General features: G+C 38.1%; 1 long non-coding RNA gene and 1 pseudogene across 1 annotated transcript in view; one reads left to right on the plus strand and one right to left on the minus strand.

Annotated features, from left to right (window-relative positions):
* LOC107689222 (acyl-coenzyme A thioesterase 5-like) overlaps positions 1-13,177 on the plus strand; it is a 29,708-nt pseudogene extending 16,531 nt beyond the window's left edge.
* Positions 1-22,684, minus strand: part of LOC107689223 (uncharacterized) — a 45,717-nt gene that overhangs the window by 16,314 nt on the left and 6,719 nt on the right. Inside the window, exon 2 of the long non-coding RNA XR_001634316.1 lies at positions 13,172-13,281. This is a non-coding gene — a long non-coding RNA (uncharacterized LOC107689223). The remainder of the gene's footprint in view (positions 1-13,171; positions 13,282-22,684) is intronic.

The following is a 22,684-nucleotide window of genomic DNA, read 5'->3' on the forward strand; positions in this document are numbered from 1 at the left end:
AGCCCCGTGTTATTGGTGCAGTGGAAAGTGCTGCTGCCGCATGTGAAGGACCCCAAGCCAAAACTTTTGGAAGATTCAACAACAGTCCTGGGAGATAAAGGTAAGGCTTAAATTCTGATATTTCAAAGTCCTATGGCCATATATTTACTATATATTACTAGTAAACTATGAAGTGTTGCTTCACTTAGTGAAAGAAAAAACGAATAGCATAGAACCGTCGGGAACTGGCATAATGCTACAGCTGGTTAAAGGTTCGCTTACTTGCAGTTAACTTTAAGGACTGTAGTCGAAAACTATCAGCAGCTTGCTTGCTAACATATTAGCCCCAATGTTATAAGTTCTGTTTTATTTTTCCTGTATCGGAGTCGGAGAATTTCACTCTGTGCGTGGGGTGGAGAAGGTGGCAGCTCTCACAAACACTGCCGGCATCGGTTATAGAAAAACCCATATCGGTCGATCTCTACTTCAGATTTCAGCCTTTGAACCGTTTTTAGGAAAATGGAAAAGAGTCAAAAGTATTAATTATTATATTAATTTAAACAATTATTATCAATAAATTAATACATAAATTAAATAACCAATACATTTTACTGTTTAGATTTTTATAATGCATTATCTTTTTGTCAATCCACCAGTTCACATTTACAGCTCTGCATGTTTGAAGGGCACAAACATTTTCACATTGGTCTGAACAAAAACAACAGCCTTATTGAAAATGCACACTCATTCTCTGCCAGCAGGTGGCGCTTTCGGAATGTCAGAAATATAACTGTTTCCCCGGTAGCGGCAGTAAACAAAGGAAGGCTGCATCGGACATTGAAATGCGCAGCACTCATTTATTTAATGAAATCACAGCCTTTTGAAGTTAAAGTCACATTAAGCTGTATTACAATTCTGGTCTTGTAATGGCTGTGGCTCAATTGTAGTGGCTCAACTCTGGTCTGATATTGACAACATCATCCACAGACCTGTTTGCTCTGTAGGCAAACTGAAGAGGATCCAGCAAGGGTCCAGTGATGTCCTTCAGGTAGGCAAAGACCAGTCTCTCAAATTACTTCATGACCACAGATGTGAGGGCGACAGGTCTGTAGTCATTAAGTCCAGTGATTTGGGTTTTTTGGGGACCGGAATGTGAGCATTTGAAGCAGCAGGGAACTTCACACTGCTCCAGGGATCTGTTGAAGATCTGGGCCTGCGGCTTTCCTAGTCTTCTGATTTCTAGTAAAACACATTCAGACCATCAGCCAGTTGTTGATTCTCCACAGATCGTGGGAGTGGTGTCTCATACTTGATGTTCCTCAGACCTGTCCAGACAGACACCACTCAAAGCTGTTTGAGTTTACCAGTAACCATGGTTTATAATTTTTCAATGATAATAATGTCCTTTCAGGAATGCATAAATCCTCACAAACTGATGTATGATGTTATAGTGTCTGTGAGGTCGTCCAGATTGGTGGTTACAGCTTCAAAAACACTCCAATCAGTACAGTTGAAGCAGGCTTGTAAATCCCACTATGATTTATTAGTCCATATTTTTACAGTCCTTATTACGGGTTTAGCTGATTTTAGTTTCTGCCTCTATGTCGGTATAAAATGAACTAGACAATGATCAGAGTGCTCCAAAGCTGGAAGCCTGGCAGATGTAGCACGTTATTCGGAATAGCTTCACTCACCCAGGTTTCAGTGAAGCACAATGCAGCAGATTTAAAAAAAATAAAAATAAAATAAAAATTGTTTGTGAGAGTGAGGAATAGTTGTTCATCCGTTTTGTTAGGACGGGATCAGAGATTCGCTAGATGATAACGTACTCGGTTACAAACGTAACCTCGGTTCCCTGAGATACGGGAACGAATACTGCGTCTGTTAAGACGATATGGGAAAAAGTCTTTTTTTCTCCTGAACTGAAGCCTTTTTCAATAACGCAGTGTAACTGCACGGCCATTGGTTCGTGCAGTACACTTCAAAAAACAAACCAATGGCCCGGCAGTGGTGCTGCACGAACCTATAGCTAACGAAGCCCGCCAAAGCCCTCCAGAATGGGTGGGGCCATCTGGCTATATAAGCGGACCCTTCGCCATAGGATTCAAGTTACTTCGACTGAAGTGACGACTGAGTCGTGCAGCTACATAGCACGGCTAGCAACACAGTACTTGTTCCCATATCTCAGGGAACTGAGGTTACGTTTGTATCCCAGTACGTTCCCTATCGATACTTCACCCGTACTGCATGTGCTAAGACGCTATGGGAACCAGTACAATCACGCCTTGCTATGGCAGAGGAACAACTACATGTGTAACCTTGCCCTAAGCACCTCAGGGCCCAAGGGGACAAGAATAGAAAACACTTCCCGAGGCGAATGGGCTAAGCTCACAGAGGTCACGCCCGGCCTGAATGATCGTTCCAGAAGACTTGCACAGCCTCGGCACCCAGGGGCCGAGAGCGCACAAGTAAATCCTCTGATGGGTTTGAGCATGTTACTGCCAAACTCCTGCTCAGAGCAGTACTGCGTAAGCAGATGCATGCCAGTTATGCGAAAAGAACCCTAGCCTGCAAGGCAGAGACGTCCAGGCTATAAAACCTAAAGGGTTTACCAGCTCTAAGCTCTACCAGCACAAAGAGGCGCCTCGAGAAAAGCCCTCCCTGGCAATTTATGTAGGACACCACAGTCATGCTCTCCGAGCGGACCAGAACGTGGTGTCCCCTCAGGTCTGGTAGGAAGGGTTGACAATTCCTACAACATACCGCCAGCATTTCGAGTCAGTTGATGTGAAGACCTTCATCCGTGTATGCGGTCATGTATGTATTTCTAGGTCTTGAACAGATTCTTTCCATATATGCAGGGTCTTCAAGTTTTAAATAGTTCACTCTGTTCTTTCACTGCAACCTTTAACACACAGTTACACACGGTCTCTTTAAATAATAATAGTAGAATGTCTTCTTATCTATAGGCATAATTATATGTATTATATTGATAGTACAATAATGTATTCTTATCTATAGGCATAATTATATGTATTAAATTGAATTAAGATCACTGAAAATCTTCTATTCTCCCCCCTCTTAGGCCTAATTAAGCCTCACTCACCTTACTTTCTCAGAGCGTTTCTTCATAAGTTAGGTTTCTCAGCTTTAGTACCATAGTGACTAAATGAAGTCACACAGATTCATTACCAATGACCCAATTATGCAATCACGCTCCGGAGGATATCAGAACCAAACATCTCCCCTCACAGTTCTTAATTGGATTTGTTGTAGAAGGGAGTAAAAGATTCTGATTCCCTAAAAAATATTGGGGGTATGATCAATAGTTCACTTTTGTTAGCATATATATCACATAAACTCAAAAATTAGAACAAGCATGCATAAGATGTCTTCAACCCAGACACTTTGCGCATCGTAGAGGGTCTCTCATGGGGAGAGGTTAGGCTAGCACATACACCCAGAGTATGGATCATCTCGTCTTCGTCCTCACTTGAGGTACTGGAACTCTCATCCAATTTTTGCAAATTCAGTTTATTTAGCCATTCTTGATAATATTCACCTAGGTTGTTTTGCTTATTATCTTGATATTTTATCATTTCCATTTGTTTAACTGTAGGTAATACACAACAAAATAATAATCCTCCGATTAATATGGCTATTTCTAAAAACATTCCTAGTTTAGCAAACCATGCTCCCCATGCTCCAAATTTCAGATCAAACCAATCCCACATTTGACTGTCTCTTCCAGCATTTGCTTTAACTTCTGCTCTTAATTTGTTATTTTAATCATAACTTCACTAAATGCTCCTCCAGGCGCAGTATTAAGTACAACATTGATCTCCAAACATAACACAAACACCTCCTTTATCCGCTAGAAGCCAATTTAGAGCTTGTCTGTTTTGCCATGTCATTCTACTTGTCTCGTGTACTTGTTCTTCTACCAATATTAATGTATCATCAATATAGTTAATTAATCTATGTTGATTGTAATAAGTATAATTAATCTATTCCGTATTTTTGTTTTGTGAAATTCAAATAAATATTGATTCAAAACCTGATTTAACTTCATCTCTTGCGTTAAACTCGTGTGGAATTCCTCTAGGTTGTCCAATTGAATCTATATATATATATATATATATATATATATATTAGGGTCTGGTATATAAGCTCTTCTAATTCGGTTTTCTTTATTTGCATTTAGTTCTGTTCCCCATTGTGCATGGTAATTTCTTGGAGTAATCGTACTGTTACGCATATTCCTTTCCACCCGATAGGTAAAGAAGGCAATAATTGTTCATTTCCACAAATCCAAAATAAATCTGCTATTATTAATGATTGGTCTTCATATATTTCTATAGAAGTTAGAGCAATAGTTCGATTTTCACATTTTTCGGGCACTATTTTGATGCCCTTGTTTATTCTATGTGTTAAAAGATCCGGAGCTCTGGAAGCAGTTTCTGATTTCCAAAGGTTTTTTCCTGTCTATATACCAAATAACAGCACATTTCCCTTTGAATTTGCCTAAATCGTGTGTTCCTTTTGTTTTATGAAAGCACTCATATTCTCATTTATAATCTATGCTATACCATTCTGGAATCTCTACTTTTCTTTTTTTCTATTTTCATATTTTGACTCACATCTGAATACTGACACCAAGATCCCCAGAGTGGTCTAATAAAACAATCTGTAAACTTTGAATTTCCCAAAAATCCTAAACATTCAGCTAAACAATATGGTCTTGTAAAATCTGTTAAATGACAAAACATTTGACCAAATTCAGCATATTTTCGATAATCATGTGGATTTGGTATGGCTATTACTTTGTTTAAAGGAGAGTTGGAGCATAGCAAACAATTTTCTTTTCCTGTTTCTCTAGCAGTAAAAGTTGCCCATCTATACCACTCATTATTTTGTGCTGTTTCCCATAACTCATCATCTTGACTAATTTCGTCATCATCTTGGGTATCATAGTCAATGTTTCTACGATATTTAGGCATCTTTTGTTCTGCTGAGTTGGTATTTTATCAGTTTTGTTTAAGGGCTGAAAAGTTAATTGAAGGGAAGTCGGGCTGTTCTCTGTTGGTTGAGCTTGGACTTGCATTATTAGATTCACTAGACATATGATGGTCATTGTCCATATTGCTTTGCTCATTTTTCCATTTGCGGGAGCCTCTTTACTTGGTAAAACTCGTTGTTGATCTTTTTTGGAGTTTTTAATGCTATGCTCTTTCATTTTCCTCTTCTTTTGTATTTTCTGTTTCAATTTTTTCCTCCGTCTTCTTTTCGTTTAGTTTGGGTGCTTCCTTTTATTTGGATTGCTGTTGGAGTAGTCCTTTCTCCTGGGTTCATTCCACTTTTTCCTTAATGTTCTCATATATAGCTACTTAGTCACACGGGACAATTGGACATGTTGTTTCTGTCTCCTTACTAGGCTGCTCTTTTCTTGTTTCCATTTAGGTTAACTGAATTATTTGCTCACCATGTTGGATTGGAGTTCCATCACGTTTTGAAATGTCTTTGTTTCCATTTACTCTCTGTAATTTTACAACTCTTTCTGAGCTTTACTGGATTCTGCATCTTCTTATCCTGTGTCTTTGGTCTTTTCTTTATAGCCGGCTTCAATTTTATTTTTTTTATCTTTTTCTTTTATTTTCCATTTGTTGGCCCACATCTGTTCCTTGTGTCTTGATCATCCTGTTAGCTATTTTATCATTCATTTCATCTTCACCAGTGATTTGTTGTCATGGTCTTTCCCTGTTTGCAAGGGATGGTTTCTCATTTCATGTTGTTTGGGATTACAGAAGCTGGTTGGTATATTTTAAGATGAGAGCTGTGGTCTCCGGTGTCAATCTGCAACCATTCATCTGATCAATGAACAGTCCTCTTCTGAGATCTCAACACATCCTTACTGGTTCTTATTGTTGGAGCAAACCTTCTTGGAATTAAGCTGTTGTCACCTGTGAATGAGATCTAAACTATTTTTGTTAGTGACAACATTCCATCATCTGCTCATTTGGCCCACTGTCCTTCCTGGTGTCACCTGTGGAAAGTGTATGTGGGCTGAATGCTGTCCTGGCCCCTTTCAGGGGGTTTTCATATTTTCATTACCACCAGGGCTTAAATCTTATTTTCGGTCTCATATAATTTGGCTTTTTATTATGATTTGCATTTTTAAATGTGATTATTATTATTATTATTCACTTTCAACCAATCTACTATCAACATATAATTTCTTAGGCATCTGGAAAGCATTCAGCTCACTTTTGCTAAAGTTAATAGTTACAAACCAACATTTCATACTTTGACAAAATTCAGCTTCATCTTGATATGCTGAAAAGAAAGTTAAATTAAACTTGTTTTGATCTGCTTTCCCATGCTATTACGCTGCGCAAGTGTGGCATTTATTTTTTCTTCCTGCCACAACAACAATCCAAGTTCATTATTAATTTATATAATATTAGATTATTAATTCTAATTCCACTTGTGTTTGAGCAGCCTGCTCTTTATATTCAACTATGTTTGTCAATGGTGTCTTAATGCTAAAAATCTCACTGATTGACAACAGCATCTCTTCCATTCTATTTTTAGTAAAGCAGTTCTTTGTTGCAGGAAAAGAGCAAGCAGCAATACACTACCTATGCTTATCTAAGAATACTACAAATAATTTTCTATTATGTAATAATATTTCTTATATTATCTTTTTATTATAGTTTCAGACTTCAATCTTAGTATTTCTTCTATATTTACATGCAGGGTTCAAAATAATCTAGTAATCGTGAATGAAAATTTCTCAAACAACCTTAAGATAGCTGTTGAATTAAAGTTTCTTTTATTTCTGGTCACTCAATCCTGCTTTTAATCAACTCATTGCACAAGTTATACTATTCTAAATCTCTACAATGGATTCATTTTCCATATTGTGTCTCAGGGATAATGAGATAAAACTTTTTAGATGTCTTCAGATATAAGATATAATGTTTTAGGCATGTGCATTCATAGAACTTATTTATATATTAAGTTATATATTAAATGTATTATAGATATCATTATATATCTTAATTTATATATAATACATTTAGTCAATATATCTTATTATTAATCTGTTTATTTATCTATCCATTTATTTTTCAAATCCATTAGTCTTAAAATATGTAAATCATTAATTTCTCTCAAGTGTACCAGCAATGTACCAGTCCTTCTTATTAAGATATGTCTATGTGAAGAGTCAGACAACATCACTTTAATACACCCGACAGAAAGAATATTTACGATCTCACGCGGTCTCCGCTACCAGATCACTCATACAAGTGCGCACACACACAAACAACATATATCTTTCTCTAGTCTCGCTTCCTGGTGTGAAATATCAACACCTGTCAATCTTCTGCTTCAGTCTCTGATGACTTTTTCTCTAAACACAACACAATGATTATAAAAAAAACTACCAAACTATCTTTCAGGTTTTTACAAAAAAAAAAAAAAAACCTTCTTTCAGGTTTTTTTTACTAAAAACTACCAAACCATCTTTCAGGTTTTTTACTAAAAACTAGACCAGCATGGATTTTACTAAAAACTACTAAACAACCATGGATTTTACTAAAACTAAACCACCATGGAATTTTACTAAAAACTACTAAACCACCATGAATTTTACCGCGCGCCCACTGCAACTATGCAGTAAACAAAGACCATATGCATGCAACATTTAATGACAGCCTACAGTTAATTCTGGATTCAAAGCCCCTTTTTTTCTTTAGGTTCTTAACTTTTTGGAAGAGCTTTTTAGAGTTTTCTTACCACAATGGGCAATCTCTGGAGAATAACACAAATTAATATTATTAGCAAATAGCTTACCTTGTGGCCACTTTTTGTGTTAATCGTCCAGAGAGAGCCCGCTGCAGCTTTTCACTCTTTTGCCCTGTCTCGTGTCCCATCTCGGGTGCCAATTATGTTGTAGAATTTTCCTTGTTCAAAATAAATTGCTAAAGAGGTTTTGAAGCCAGTAGACTTTATTGATCAAACAACAAAGCCGAGTTACGGTTTGCAAAGGTAACTCCAGAATGTCTTTTCTACACAGATATATATATATATGCCTGGAGCTGGTTACAGAATTCCATATATGCATTGTTGTATTTTTAGAGAGGTGTTTTTTACCATATGTAGAATGATCAATAGCAGTCATGCGTGTATTTCTAGGTCTTGAACAGATTCTTTCCATATATGCAGGGTCTTCAAGTTTTAAATAGTTCACTCTGTTCTTTCACTGCAACCTTTAACACACAGTTACTCACAGTCTCTATAAATAATAATAGTAGAATAATGTCTTCTTATCTATAGGCATAATTATATGTATTATATTGATAGTAACAATAATGTATTCTTATCTATAGGCATAATTATATGTATTATATTGATAGTACAATAATGTATTCTTATCTATAGGCATAATTATATGTATTATATTGAATTAAGATAACTGAACATCTTCTACAGTCTACCCTAATATGCAGGTGTCCGTGACACCACGCATGGAATGGAACCCGCGGTTTCAGCCAGTACTGAAGGGGACGCATATGAAGCAGGCCCAACTGTAGCACTGAAGATGCTGCGGCCATAAGGCCCAGCATCTTTTGAAACATCTTTAGGGGGCAAGAGGCACCGGCCTTGAAGGAAGCCGCGAGCTGCTGTATGACCAGAGCACTCTGTCGTTACCACCGCTCTCATTTGGGTTGAGTCGAACACTGTTCCAAGGAAGGATACTCGTTGGCTGTAATAAATAATAATAAACGGAATAATTCAGCGTCCATCCCGGGCTTAACGTCGCTGGGCTCAGGATGGCAGGGGGGCGGGGGCGGCATTCGAGCCCGACAGCTCCTCTGCATCAGAGGCTGCTAATGACATGCTGTCATCCAGCAGCTCGTCATCACTCCCACCAAACGAGACCAGATCGCTCGCACTGGCAGAGGGATGCTGGTCAGGCTGGGTGAAGAGGACGGGGGAAGCCTCACTGTGTGGAGAGAGCGAGGCACGCGGTGAGCTCGCTCGCATCCGAGCGCTGTGAAGAAAGCAGAGCGCAGAGAGGCGAGACTCATGTTTTCAGAATTGGAACAAACCGTCTCGGTGAGCGTGTATTCCGCGTGGGATTTCCCCAAGCAGGAAACGCACTCACGGTGGCCGTCATCAGCGTGCAGGAGAAACCTGCACGTACCGCAATAACGGCACAGCATTTGAAACAACGCCGCGAAAATTTGCTCTTTGCTGGCGACAGGGGAAACTGGACCACTGCTGTGCGAGGCTGAAGATGGCGGGAGAGGCGGCGAATCAGCCGAGCAGAAAGGACGCTGTTCCATTGCGAGGTGTGTCAACGGCGAGCAGGCTCTTCAGTCAGCGGAGATCAGCAAAGAACGTCGTCATCGCTGAAGGAGAAGAAATCTGAATCCTATGGCGAAGCGACCACTTATATAACCAGATGGCCCCGCCCATTCTGGTGGGCTTTGTGGCCATAGGTTCATGCAGCACCGCTGCCGAGCCATTGGTTCGTTTTTTTACACTGCGTTATTGAAAAAGGCTTCAGTTCAGGAGAAAAAAGGGCTTTTTCCCATAGCGTCTTAGCAGACGCAGTACGAGTGAAGTATCGATAGGGAACTAGGAAGCGTAGTTTGGAAGCCATGTTCACGGAGCTTAACCAGCACGCCGGCACACTTCTCTCATTTCTGTCTGACCGCTCATTTAAACAGAAACGCCGCCTCCAACTAGAAAATCCAACAAAGCTTCTAAATAATCAAAAACATATCACAAACATATGGTGAGAGAAATACATGCTATGAATTTTTTGTATTTTTTAAGCATGTAGTTTTTTTTTTTTACTTTTAATAAATTGATGTGAAATTGTTTACGTTTCATGATTTTAAATAATTAGACATTCTTTTTGAATAATAAAATTTAATTTGACCATTAAAAAGGAGTCCAGAAAAATTAAAACGGAAAAAACGGAATTTGGAAAAAAATAAACACAGGTGAGCACACAGCAGACAGAGAGTGCTTGTCAGAAAATGTTGCTTTGTGTCCAAAAATAATGACAAAACAATGTTCTTTTTAGCAACATCATATGACCCTTTAAAGGGTTAGTTCACCCAAAAATGAAAATTCTGTCATCACTCACCCTCATGTTGTTCCAAACCCGTAAGACCTTCATTCATCTTAAGAACACAAATTAAGATATTTTTGATGAAATCCAAGAGCTTTCTGTCCCTAAATAGACAGCAACAGAATTACCACGTTCATGGTCCAGGAACATAGTAAGGACATCGTTATAATCGTCCATGTGACATCAGTGCATTCTCTTCCTTCAAGGAACTCAAAGAGGCTTTTTGTTCAGCTCCTACTCTGGCACATCTTCTCAAGGAAACTGTCCCCGGCAGAGTGCATCTACGATATTGGCAACTGAGAACTCCTGGCCATCAAGTTCACTGTAACTTACCGTCCCGGGCATCAGAACCAGAAAATCTATGCTCTATCCTGTATATACAATACTGACCCCAGTCTATCAGTGTTAGAACCCATTCTCCGTCCAGTCATTATCGTCAGTCCCAACCAGTGGGCCATTGATGATCGAATTGCAGAGGTCATGCGCTCTGAACCTGCTCCGCAGGGAGGTTCTGAGGGATGGCTCTGTGATCCATCAGCTCTTCGCCTGTGCCTCATGGACTTAGTCCACACATCTCTGGGCTCTGAACACCCAGGCAGCCAGCAGACCTCTTCCTCTCGGATCTGCCACCTTCAGTATCCCGTACCTGTGTCCTGGTGGCCGCCGATCACTTTTTCAAGGTCTGCAAATTGATCCCGCTCAAGGGTTTGCCTACCGTCTTAGAAACAGCAGAAGTCCTATTCCAAAACATCTTCAGGCATTTTGGAATTACAAGACATCGACCACAGTCCCCAGTCTATATCCAGAGTGTGGCAAGCCTTCTTCCAACTCTTAGGCATCACAGTCAGTTTATCTTCAGAATACCATCCACAGGGGCATATTGCCCAAGGTCATATTGTCATGATCGCCAACAGAGCTGGAGTCATTACCGTCCTTGGGCTGAGTATGCCCAGAACTCCCTACGCCAAGCTACCACTGGTCAGACGCCGTTCCAATTCATCCTTGGTTAACAGCCATCCCTGTTTCCCTGGTCAGGAAGGGTTACAGCCCAGAGGAACATTCCTGGGTTGCTTGTGATGACATCTTCGATCCAGCCCTGTTAACAAAATTCCATACCAACAATCCCAGTCACCCGGCACCCAGAGGCAGGGGCCTTCTACGTTGTTGTCCACCGCTGCGGTCATTGGGAGCTGCCTGTGGAGGGGGTTACTGTCATAGAGTCAGTTCCATCATCTGCAGCAGATTTCTCAGCTCCTCCCACCAGATCAGAGTCACTGGAATTTTAACCACCCACACCGTATTTAAGCAGTCACTTTCCATCTCACCATTGTCTGGTCTCGTCGTTCCCTGAGAACTACTTACCTGACTCTCATCTATGATTACCTGCCTTACATCCTTCTACATCCCTGCCTGTCCTGTCTTGTCTGCATCATCCAGGTGTTCTTGCAATAAGAAAGAAAGTCATTTAGAGTTAAGTTATCCATCAATTGCATACTTCACTGTGTCTCTTGAACACCTGCAAATAAACCCAGTTGAGTGTACTTACTTCTTGTTGATCCCTGTCTGATCTTGTGACACACATAAATATGTAAATATATTGGTAGTAAACCTAACACAAAATAAATGTATTTCAAATACATTTTAGTATTTTTTTTTCACTGAGGTTGTCTGTTTGTTTTTGTTAAAATTCACAGGTTGGGAGAATAAAGTGTCCTCTTCTGTTGGTGAATGGTGATGATGATCAGACTTTTCCTGCAGTTGAATCTGCTGAAGATGTGAGTTATATACTATATCTTTCAGTCTCACTTTGAGCATTTACTAAACACTGCTGTCTCTAGGAACATGTACTTGGTGAAATCAGGCTCACCCTTCTGTAGCAGTATATATGTTATTTATTTTATTCATTTATTTATTTTTGCCTACCACCAATTTAGATTATGCTTTTATCCTAAGCAACTTACAGAAAACTTACAACTTACAAAAAGCAAATAGTCACAGAGCTGACAATATTTATATAATGCCACATTTACTAACTAAAAACATTTTAAATAGTTTCATTTTATGTTAATTTAATGCTAACTGCTAGAAAATAACACCAGTTGTGTGAAATGTAGTAAATGTTTCAAACTCTAGGCCCAGAGTGGCTAATTGGGAGACTCCGCAGTGGGCTGTTCTGTTTATTATAAGCACACACTGAAGTTATGCTGTCGTTCTCGTTCCCAGCATGCTTTGCAGAGGACTGGATAAGGAGAATAAATGTTGAAATTAAGTGTTATTATATGTGTTCTTTACTGAAAGGAAAGACCTGCTAGTGTTTAAAGCTGTTATGTTTGACATTTAAGAGTTTCTGTTGTTTAAGTTTTTGTGGTTAACATTATGCTGAAGAGTAGACCACATGAAGGTAAACACTACATTATTTCTATGAGCAATGACTGTCCTAATACCAGTGACAAGTAATATCTTACTTGTTCAATAAATTTACACGCTAAATAAGTTATATTTAGTATGCTCATTTCTTTTAGTATTCAGCTTAAAAAAAAACTGTGACATTACTTAGATCCCTGATATTGAGTTTATAAACCCAGATGGCAATGATGATGGAGAAAGCAGGAAATCGACACTTGATGGAAGTCCTGACATATCATGGCACGGGTCATCTGATTGAACCTCCATACTTGCCTACCATTCATTCAACAAACTACTATTTATTATGGAAAAAAAAAGAGAGGTATGCATGCATGATGTCTCATGTTATTTTTAATTTTTTATATGGTTCTAATTCTAAGTTTAGACTTTATTTGTGATTGTGTTTTACATGTTAATGCATGTTGTTGTTGTTCCTGCAGTTGTCATGCTATGGGGTGGACAAACCAAACTGCACGCATACGCACAAGAGGATGCATGGAAAAAGATTTTAACATTTCTGTGGCAGCACCTCTACATCAGCTCAGCGCTGCATTAAACGTTCCCTTCTGAAGTGGAACTTTGATGCTATTGAACGTAGATGCTATGTGTCATGTATTTGAGTTGATGTTATAATACCTGATGGCCACTAGAGTGCACTCCCGTGTTGTATGTTGTTGTTGTTGCAGTGTGCAGAGTAAATCAGTGAAAACAGTGCAGTCACGGCTCCGGTTCTTCTTGTGCACGCTCTAGAACAAAATAGAAATAACATGTGTTATTAGGGCATATTGATGCAAACATAACACTATGAGAATGCCTTCATCATGTGCCAGTGTCTAAACATGTTAAATCATGCCAATCCTATTGGCTGTCGGAGGTTGTGTGATGAAGTGCACCATGTAAACATGCCCATAAAAGTGTAGCATGTAAACAAGTCCATAACCGATAAGAGAAAACCCATAAAGTGACCAGATGTCAGGTGTGAACAGGCCCTGCGATTACTCCATATTAGGGCTGTGCAATTAATCGAAATACAGTTTTGATTTCGATTTTGGCCTCCAACGATTATGAAAATACAATAATCGAGATAACACGATTATTGCGCCCCCATTCCGAGCGGTGCGCTTTCGTTCCTCCATTAAAAGCCCAATTTCACAATCATTTGCAATTACAATTTTCCCAATTGTAAATCAGTAAAATCATGTAACTTCTGCAAAATGGGACGGAAAATGCTCAGAGACGGAACAAAAGATGGCCAGGTAAAGTCATCTTGTAGCTCAAGGTGCGCGCCTAAACGGTCATATACACGTAAAATAGTGTCAAAATGTGGCGCTTAGTGATTATTCATGTAAACCCTTGTCGGTCATGTAATAAATGAACTTAAATAGTTGAGAATGAAAATACATTCGTTGGATCCGTGCGCTCTTAAAGTGACAGCGGGCTAATATTCCTGCTGCCGACTGTGTGCTTTATATTAATCAAACAACAAAAGACAAATTCAAAATCACTCACTGCTCTTGACTGAAGGACTTTTGTAGGTTTATTGCATTATAAACCAGTGTGTTCATAAATAAGACAACACACCAATTTTCAATGTCAAGCAGCAAAACGAGCGGTTCTGTACAGCTAAAAATAGCTGGACGTGGATGAGACCGGAAGCCAGACCCATAGAATTTACAAATTACCCATTTTTGTGGGAAGAAGAAGGTGGATAAGTTATATAAAGCAGTTAAAGCAATTAGCCCCGTGGAGCCGTGGTTTACAGTGAATTTATAACAGCTAAGGGGGTTTTAGACTCCGCTTCACATTGTGCCTAACAACGCCCCTTAGCTGTTACAACTTCACTGTAAACCACAGCTTCACGGGGCTTTCCAGCGGTGCTCTTTCGCTCCTCCATAAAAGCCCAGTTTCACGTGCAAATCAGTAAATCATGTAACGTGACTTTTGCAAAATGGGATGTGCTTGATTTATAGAAGTATATTTATTCATGTTTTTAAAAGCATGAAAGAGAACTCGCGCTGCTGCTCAGGAAGATATATGCGCTCAGAGACGGCGCAGAACACGGACATGCAAAGTCATCTTTTAGCGCCTAAACGGTCAAATACACGCAAAAATGTGTCAAAATGCGGCGCTTAGTATTTATTCATGTATACCTTCGTCGGTCATGTAATAAATGAACGTAAAGAGTTGAGAATGAAAATACGCGTGTAACGGTAAATTGGATCCGTGTGGCTCTTAAAGTGACAGCGGGCTATTTTCCTGCTGCGACTGTGTGCTTAATATTAATCAAACAACAAAAGACAAAGACAAAATCACTCACTGCTCTTGACTGAAGGACTTTTGTACCTTCAATAAGAAACAAAGAAAGTTTAATTATTACAGTGAAGACTATGCTGTTTTTTTTTTTACATTTGATTATTCATTTCTGTAGTAGGCTGTTAACTGAATAGCCTAGCCTACTTTAGACTTGCATTAGCCTTAAAAAAAAAAACCTTCAATCACAGTTTGTTTCATTTGTATCTTTTTATTCTATTGTATTTGTCCTTTGCTTTTTATTACTGACAGTTAATTATTTTCAATAATTTTTAGGACTTTTTTTTGTTGGTTTGTTTTTTACTAGCTAATATTATACCCTAGTATTCTGCTGTGGTATTGAGAATTGTGAAATTTCGCTGGTCTCTAAAATGTGTCATACCAACCTTATTTACAGAAAATATGTATTTGATATATCACTATCTTTAAATAAATCACTCAAAGTTTTGGTCATATGGTTCACTCATAATCGGGTTAAATAATCGTGATTACAATATTGACGAAAATAATCATGATTATGATTTTTACCATAATTAAGCAGCCCTACTCCATGTTGACATGTTCATTTGAAAGGGCAGATATATTGATACTCGAAACCATTATCAGCAATGCAGAGTTTGGCTAGCAGCGAGACAGCGTTAAAGGGGTCATATGATGCTATTTTAAAGATCATTATTTTGTGTATTTGGTGTAACAGAATATGTTGACATGCTTTAATGTTCAAAAAACACATTATTTTTCAAATACTGTACATTATTGTAGTTCCTCTATGCCCCGCCTCTCTCAAACTCATCGTTTTCTACAAAGCCCCTCCTTCCGACAAGCACAGTCTGCTCTGATTGGCCAGCTGACCCAGTGAATTGTGATTAGCCGAACACCACAAGCACGCGTCGGAAATGTAACGCCCCTTTCCATAATCACGAGCTTCAGCTTTCAACATAAATGTAAAGACAGTACATAATGTCCTTAGTTTTACCATCAGTTCAAGCCCGAAAGTGGAACAGTCGCGTGACAGACACAGTGATGATGCTCGTATGTATTTGCAGTACACAAGCCGCGATTAAGAAAGTTGACTCCACTGTGATGTGACTCTGTCTCTCTCTCACGCACACACACATGACGCGATACTCTACACGGCGCAAAATTCCGCATTTGAACAGTCAATAGCAAATACTTAAACTATTAAGAAAACATACTTACAGTAGCTGATAGAGAATAAGCGCCAGATTGTCATAGCAAAGTCGGAATTTACCCATTTGTACAAGCCTTTGCACAGCCAGCCTTGTAGGCTACTCTCCTAGGTTAACAAAACTGTCGTCCATAAAATGCATTGCACAAAATCTGGGTTGTGCTGTTCTGTTGTAAATAAATCTTAACCAATGATTCCTCATTGCATCTACTTTCAGAAGGCCAAATAAAGTGCTTTTGCTTTCGCACAGAAACACACAGCGTCTCCCTAACATGGCTGTATCAACACTACTGCGGTTCCTGAAACCACGCCTTCTTTCTTTGCATGAACATTTGGGCGGCATTACGCAAATATTTGCACATAGTGACATAGAGATGTTGGGGTGTGTTCGAATGAGGCGTTTTAGCCCGGTTTAGATCAGCCTTCTCGTTTAGATAGCATAAATCATTTTGTGGGAGACTTTGAGCTTTGTAACTCTGCAGATCTTATACATGCACAAATAGCTACATAACACACTAAAGAAAAGGAAAAATAGAAATCGCATCATATGACCCCTTTAAGACGTAATGACATCAATTAAGCTCAAGGAAATAGCCTAGCGATTAATAGAATAAAATAACAGTTTTTCAAACGATTCCCAATTATTTTTCACCATTTATAGTATTTGTACAGGCTTTGTATTTTTTTTATGTAAAGAATATTATAATTGGCAATTCATTTAATTTTGAAGTGGATTTGTTATACATGACAACATTAATTAAAGTTTCTTAATCCATAAGATCCATCTTAAGACATAACTGACTTTGTTAATTAACTGTGCGTCATAAAAACATTTTGAGATTTGAAAAGTGGTCTGCATCTCCTGAGATGCATCAAGCCTCTTGAATAAAGCTCACCATTAAAATTAATGCATGGCTCAGTCAAACTGTATGTAATGTGTGTATGACTGCAATTAAATTATGAGAATTATTCCTTAGCTCATTTCAATGTGTAAAATTGGTCATTGGTTACAATTATTATGGATTACACAACATTGTTGACTATTATAACTAACTATTTTAATGAACTATTTTAACTTTTTAATAAACTATTTTAATTATTTTAAATTATGAAATAAGCCTGTTCCTGTGCAGGATTAAGCTAACAGGCCTGTTGCTATGACAGCAACTGCAAAAAGAACTTAAGGGGTGGTTGACTTTTTTCTAGGCTTGATTGCGTTTATGGTGTGCAGTCTTACGTGTTAATGCTTCATTTAAAAAAAAAAAAAAAAAAAAAAAAAAAAAAAAAAAAAAAACTATTATTTTTCACATAATTTACCTTTATTCCACACCACTCTGTCCCTTCTCCTATGCTGATCATTTCCTGGTTTTATGAAGCCCCTACCTCAGAAATACGCAATGGGCTCAGATTGGTTAGCTGGTCCAGTGTGTTGTTATTGGCTAAACCGCCTCACTTCAGTGGCATGTGCTCCGGTGTTGTATTGTAAACAATGACGTCAACTATATTGCTTATCAATTTGAGCCCAATTGAGACTAAGAGAATATTAGTGAAGAGGATCGCGCAGAACCTGTGCAAGCACGGCTCTTAATGGTATGTTTTTTTTTTGTTTGTTGTTGTCTCATACTTTTAGATACGCTGCTATTTGTGAATGCTACTGCTTCTGTTAGCTTTTAATATCTGATTAAAGCTTTAACACAGTACGGCAACCTCATGCGCGTCCATGTATAACACTTCTCATAGATATATGAAAAATGTATAAATGGAACAGTTCATTGTTGGAGCTGAGCTGATGATCTGAATACGAGAGAGAGAGAGAGAAATCACCTTTATTTACAACATATAGGTAATAGCATAATGTGTTACTACTGCAATCTACATTTCACAATCTTCAGTCTCAATTACAAAACATCTATAAATAATAAAAATAATAATAATACCAACAAAATCAGTATTAATAGTAACAAGAAATACAATAACCAAACAACCCAAACAAATATAATGACAAAATCACTTTAGAAAGCCAACAACAAATCATAATTTTCATTGACTTCACCTAACACTCCATTTATGGCCCAAGTATTCACAAACATTGGTAAACACCCTACAAGTTTGTAATATGCATATTCTATCCTGAGTCTTGATGCAACTAAACCCAAGAACATCAACAAGGGATCTAATGTATCTTTACCAAGCATCTTGTTTTTCAGATAGCGAGTTTTTCCAAACATAAAATTTAATAAAACTTTTTTTTGACTAACTGAATATTTTGGCCCCAGAATAAACAATTGATAGGAAAAAACTTCACCTAAAAGTGATACCCAACGTGATAAAAGAGAAACCAAATTACCCAAACGTTCACATTGCACAAATAGATGAAAAATTGTTTCATTTTCAGTGCAAAAAAGACAACCCACCCCTACATTTGGATTGATGTGCACCACGTGTCTGTTCATGGCTACCGCACCATGTACAATCCTCCACTGTAAGTCACCAGTCGGTTTATCAATTGGACGTTTGTAAAGTGACTGCCAGCTATCTTTGGAGGAGGTGTCCATTCCAAAAAAACAGTCCATTTTGATGACATTACTCCAGATAGAAGATGTGCATTGGTCACTTTCACACAAGTCACATACAGAGCCTTTTTACTAAACTCAAAACTATCCAGCTGAGGGGTTTTAAAGGACAATATACGATTTTCCTCCTCATGCCATTCTCTTGAGTCAGCAGTTATCATCAAGGATGGAAAATCATATTCACACCCAGCCATCCATTCTTTCATATGGTTAGAGTTGTTGATGAAATGTCTTTGATCAAAATTCAGCTCTCCAACCAATTCATCAATAAACTGTTTCAGGAAACGAATAGATTTTATCCCAGTTCTCTCACCCAGAGTCTCCACACTGAGGCTTAAAATGTGGCCAAGTTTTTCTAGTCCCCAAGGATCAAAGGATGCAAATTGAGATATGCATATCAATTATTTGCCCATCACTACCAAGAACACATGTGAGCTTACACTGCTTTTTACAATGGAGAGGGAGGACACAGGGCTCTAAATTAACTTTTTTACTTGGTAGCACACAGCAAATATTTAGGAGCACTCTCCAAAAATGAATGAGCACCACAACTACAAATTATATAATACCATATTTCATCTTTACATTCTTAACTTTAATGCAGATATTAGATTGGTTAATATTAGCTGTCAATCACTCAGTCACTGCTTTCCGCTGTCAGGTGACAGGGAGCTAACTACTGCGTGAAATGCAAAGGGCAAAAGAAGAGAGAAAATGAAAAGAACACTGACAGATTTCTTTCGTAAACCACCTACGTTAATCTGAGTTTGGTTAAACACACAGAGAGAGAGAGAGAGAGAGAGAGAGAGAGAGCTCCTCTTTGGCGAGGGTTAGGATGGTGTATGCGGTGTTAAATTTTACATTCAGCTCTGCCAACTGCATGGAACGGCTGGGAGCTAGGGGTGTGCGATATTGACAAAAAATTATATCTCTATTTTCTAGGATTTTATCGATAACGATAATTAGACAATATTTTACTGAGTGTGTTATTGTGCTGATCTTGTATTATTGTGCTGGTAGTCTTAAAGAGCAGGTCATATGGTATTTTAAAGTGTCCTAATATATATAGTCCCCTACAACAGGTTTAAAACAGGTCAGAAAACATTGTAATTTTCTCAGAATATACATTTAATATTAGAGTCACTTGCCAATGAATGCTAAACGATTCGTTCCAAGCAAGTTCGGAGCAAACCCCTCCCTTCCATAAGCCTACTCTGCTCTGATTGGTCAGCTGGCCAAGCCTGTTGTGATTGCCACAGAGAGGAGTCCTAGAGCAAGTTAGCCAGCGCTCCCATTGACAAAGCACCTTTGCATAAAACAATATAGTGCTCCAATTCGTTCTTATAATAATTACATAAAATAAAAAAAACACTTATGCAAGCGAATTGTGTCCACAGCTAAAGTTTAGCTGCAAAACTGTGAACACTTAAAACAAGTTCACAGCAGTGATAGAAATTAATCTTTTCCTATAAGTTTAAATAGATTTTTACCTTTTATGGTCATTTTTACAAAGACATTTTTTTCCAAAAGTGTGCATCATCATTTGAGTCAAATTCTTACATTTAATCAGTCAATTATAATAATAAGACATTTGGGCTCTTATCAAGCAAATGAAATCAATATCAACAAAATTCATCTTTGCAATGCAGAGGAAACACAGAAGCTGCATTAGAAGGGGCATTTAGATGCATTTACACCCTGCTTAATGCAGGACATGAATGCATTTAACCTGCAGTTACACATGCATATATAATGTTTTAATACTGTAAACATAAAACATTGAATACTGATATTTGAAATTATAAAAAAAAAAAATGAAAAGATACTTTAAATGTAGGGTTGGGTATCGATTGGGTTTTTTACGATACTGGTGCCAATCGATACTTTTAAAACGGTACAGGTGCCTGAACCGATACTTAAAAAAAAAAGAGCCACAAAAAAAATAAAATAAAACCGCTAACGGATAACACTAAAGAACATTAAAAATATTAAAAATAAATATACATAGCATTCACATGCTCCTCAGATGCTCTCATTACCAGAGTTGTGCTTTCCTTACTCTAAGGCTAATTTATTTATTTCACAATCTGGGTCATCATTATTGAATACAAAATATTTAATACAAAACCACACATATTGTTTCTACTGTATCTATGTCAATCACTCTGATTTTTAGTTAAAATGAGTGAATTGACTGAGTGCTGTATGTCACTGTCTTTAATCAGTTCTGTAAATTAGGGCTGCACGATAAATCGCATGCGATATTTAACACGCACATCTTGTCAGTAAAGCCGGTTCTGTAATCAGCGGTAAATCTTCATCACGTGCAGGCTTTCAGTTGTGTTTGGCACTCTGTGTTTAACCAAGCTCTCGAGCTTAAAATGTGTAGATTCGGTGGCGAATGCTGTTAGTGTTACCTGCAAACTCAGGTTTTAAAGTAGGCTTTAAAGTAGGGCTGTGAATCTTTGGGTAGACAGGGAATCGATTCGATTCACAATTCATAGGTTTTCGATTCGATTCAAGAAAGATTTTTCATCACGTGCAGGCTTTCACATGGAGCAGCATTTAATACACAGAGCCATTGTTCACTGACAAGCTGCGCAAAACATGCGCAAAATATGATTGTGGTTTATAGGTTTTCGATTCGATTCAAGAAAGATTTTTTTAAATTCAGAACGATTCAATTCGATTCGATTAACGATTCGATTCTGCATGTTTTTAAGTGCATTCACAGGATTATTTAAATGCTTTCCCTAAATTCTTTAAATGCTTCCTTGTCAGTGAACAACGGCTCTGTGTTGTAAATGCTGCTCCATGTGAAAGCCCGCACATGATGGAGATTTAGCGCTGATTACAGAACCAGCTTTACTGACAAGATGCGCGTTAAATATCGCATGCGTACTGTAATAGGCTTGCCGGGATAGACAGTGCTGACGGTAATACCGGTTAAGCCGCAACACCGGTTACGTCACTTGCCCACCGCGTCACCGACCTCCACCGTCGTTTTTATTTTTTATAGTAATAAAAATCTTTTAGTTCAAACTGAACGCGGCTGCTCAATGCAGTTGGACGACAGTTACATCACAGATCAGATTTCATTTCTCCAGTGAGGAGAGTGAGTCGAGTTGACTCTGTATATATTAATGTATTATTATTATTTTTGATTTTTTTTTTTTTTACAAGGAATTATTTTCTTAGCTCTTATTTGAATTTGCTATAAGAAATCATATACACTGCTGGACAATAATCAATCATTTGTAATCTATACTTTTTTTCCTAATGGCAATTTTATGATTGTTTTATCCTACTACAAACAATTCTTTCAATTTTCTGCACAGAATTAGGTAGAAAATATACTTTATAGTTTCTGTACTGTAATAAATGATACGTCAATTAGCACTGCATCATTCATAAATTTTATGACAGTGTTTACTGTCTTAACGTTTCACCAGTTCATTCTGCTTTTTATTCAGCTTAGCTGCAGCGATAGACGCCTTTGTCCATATTAGGCATTTCCTGGCAATGTCTTAAGTTCTTTGAGCCCACTTGAGATCACTTTTCTTTCGGTGCGAAAACTTCATCTCATTTTCATAAAACAAAATGCTATAGTATTTAACTTTTCCTCTCCATCGGTGAATGATGATTCTGAAAGAAAACGCACCCGATGTCTGCTTGCTATAGCAACGAACGCTACTTAAATGCATCTGATTATCAGATAAACCTCGCACTCTTATTTCAAGGTTGTTGTTAATGCTGTGGTTATTTTAACAGTTTCCTTCCTACATTCGGTTCAACAACATTGTTAAAACACATTTATGATTCAATGGAACTGTGCGTATGCTTTAGACACAATTTTGCTCCGTCCATGCAATAAATGCGCAGCCTTCGACTGCTCAGGTAGGCTAATGTCATCGGTATTACCGAGAGCCATTGAAAAACTACAGAAAAGCAAAACTACTTCACTTTAGCATTACTGGCCATGAGTACTGCGAGCGCAAACAGTCACAGGCGGTAAATAGTGGAGCGCATGAAGGAGAGATGCGAGAGCACGAACACCGAACACCGTTCCATTAATTC

This window comes from Sinocyclocheilus anshuiensis, unplaced genomic scaffold (genome assembly GCF_001515605.1).
Source record: "Sinocyclocheilus anshuiensis isolate Anshui unplaced genomic scaffold, SAMN03320099.WGS_v1.1 scaffold882, whole genome shotgun sequence".
Classification (NCBI taxonomy): Eukaryota; Metazoa; Chordata; class Actinopteri; order Cypriniformes; family Cyprinidae; genus Sinocyclocheilus; species Sinocyclocheilus anshuiensis.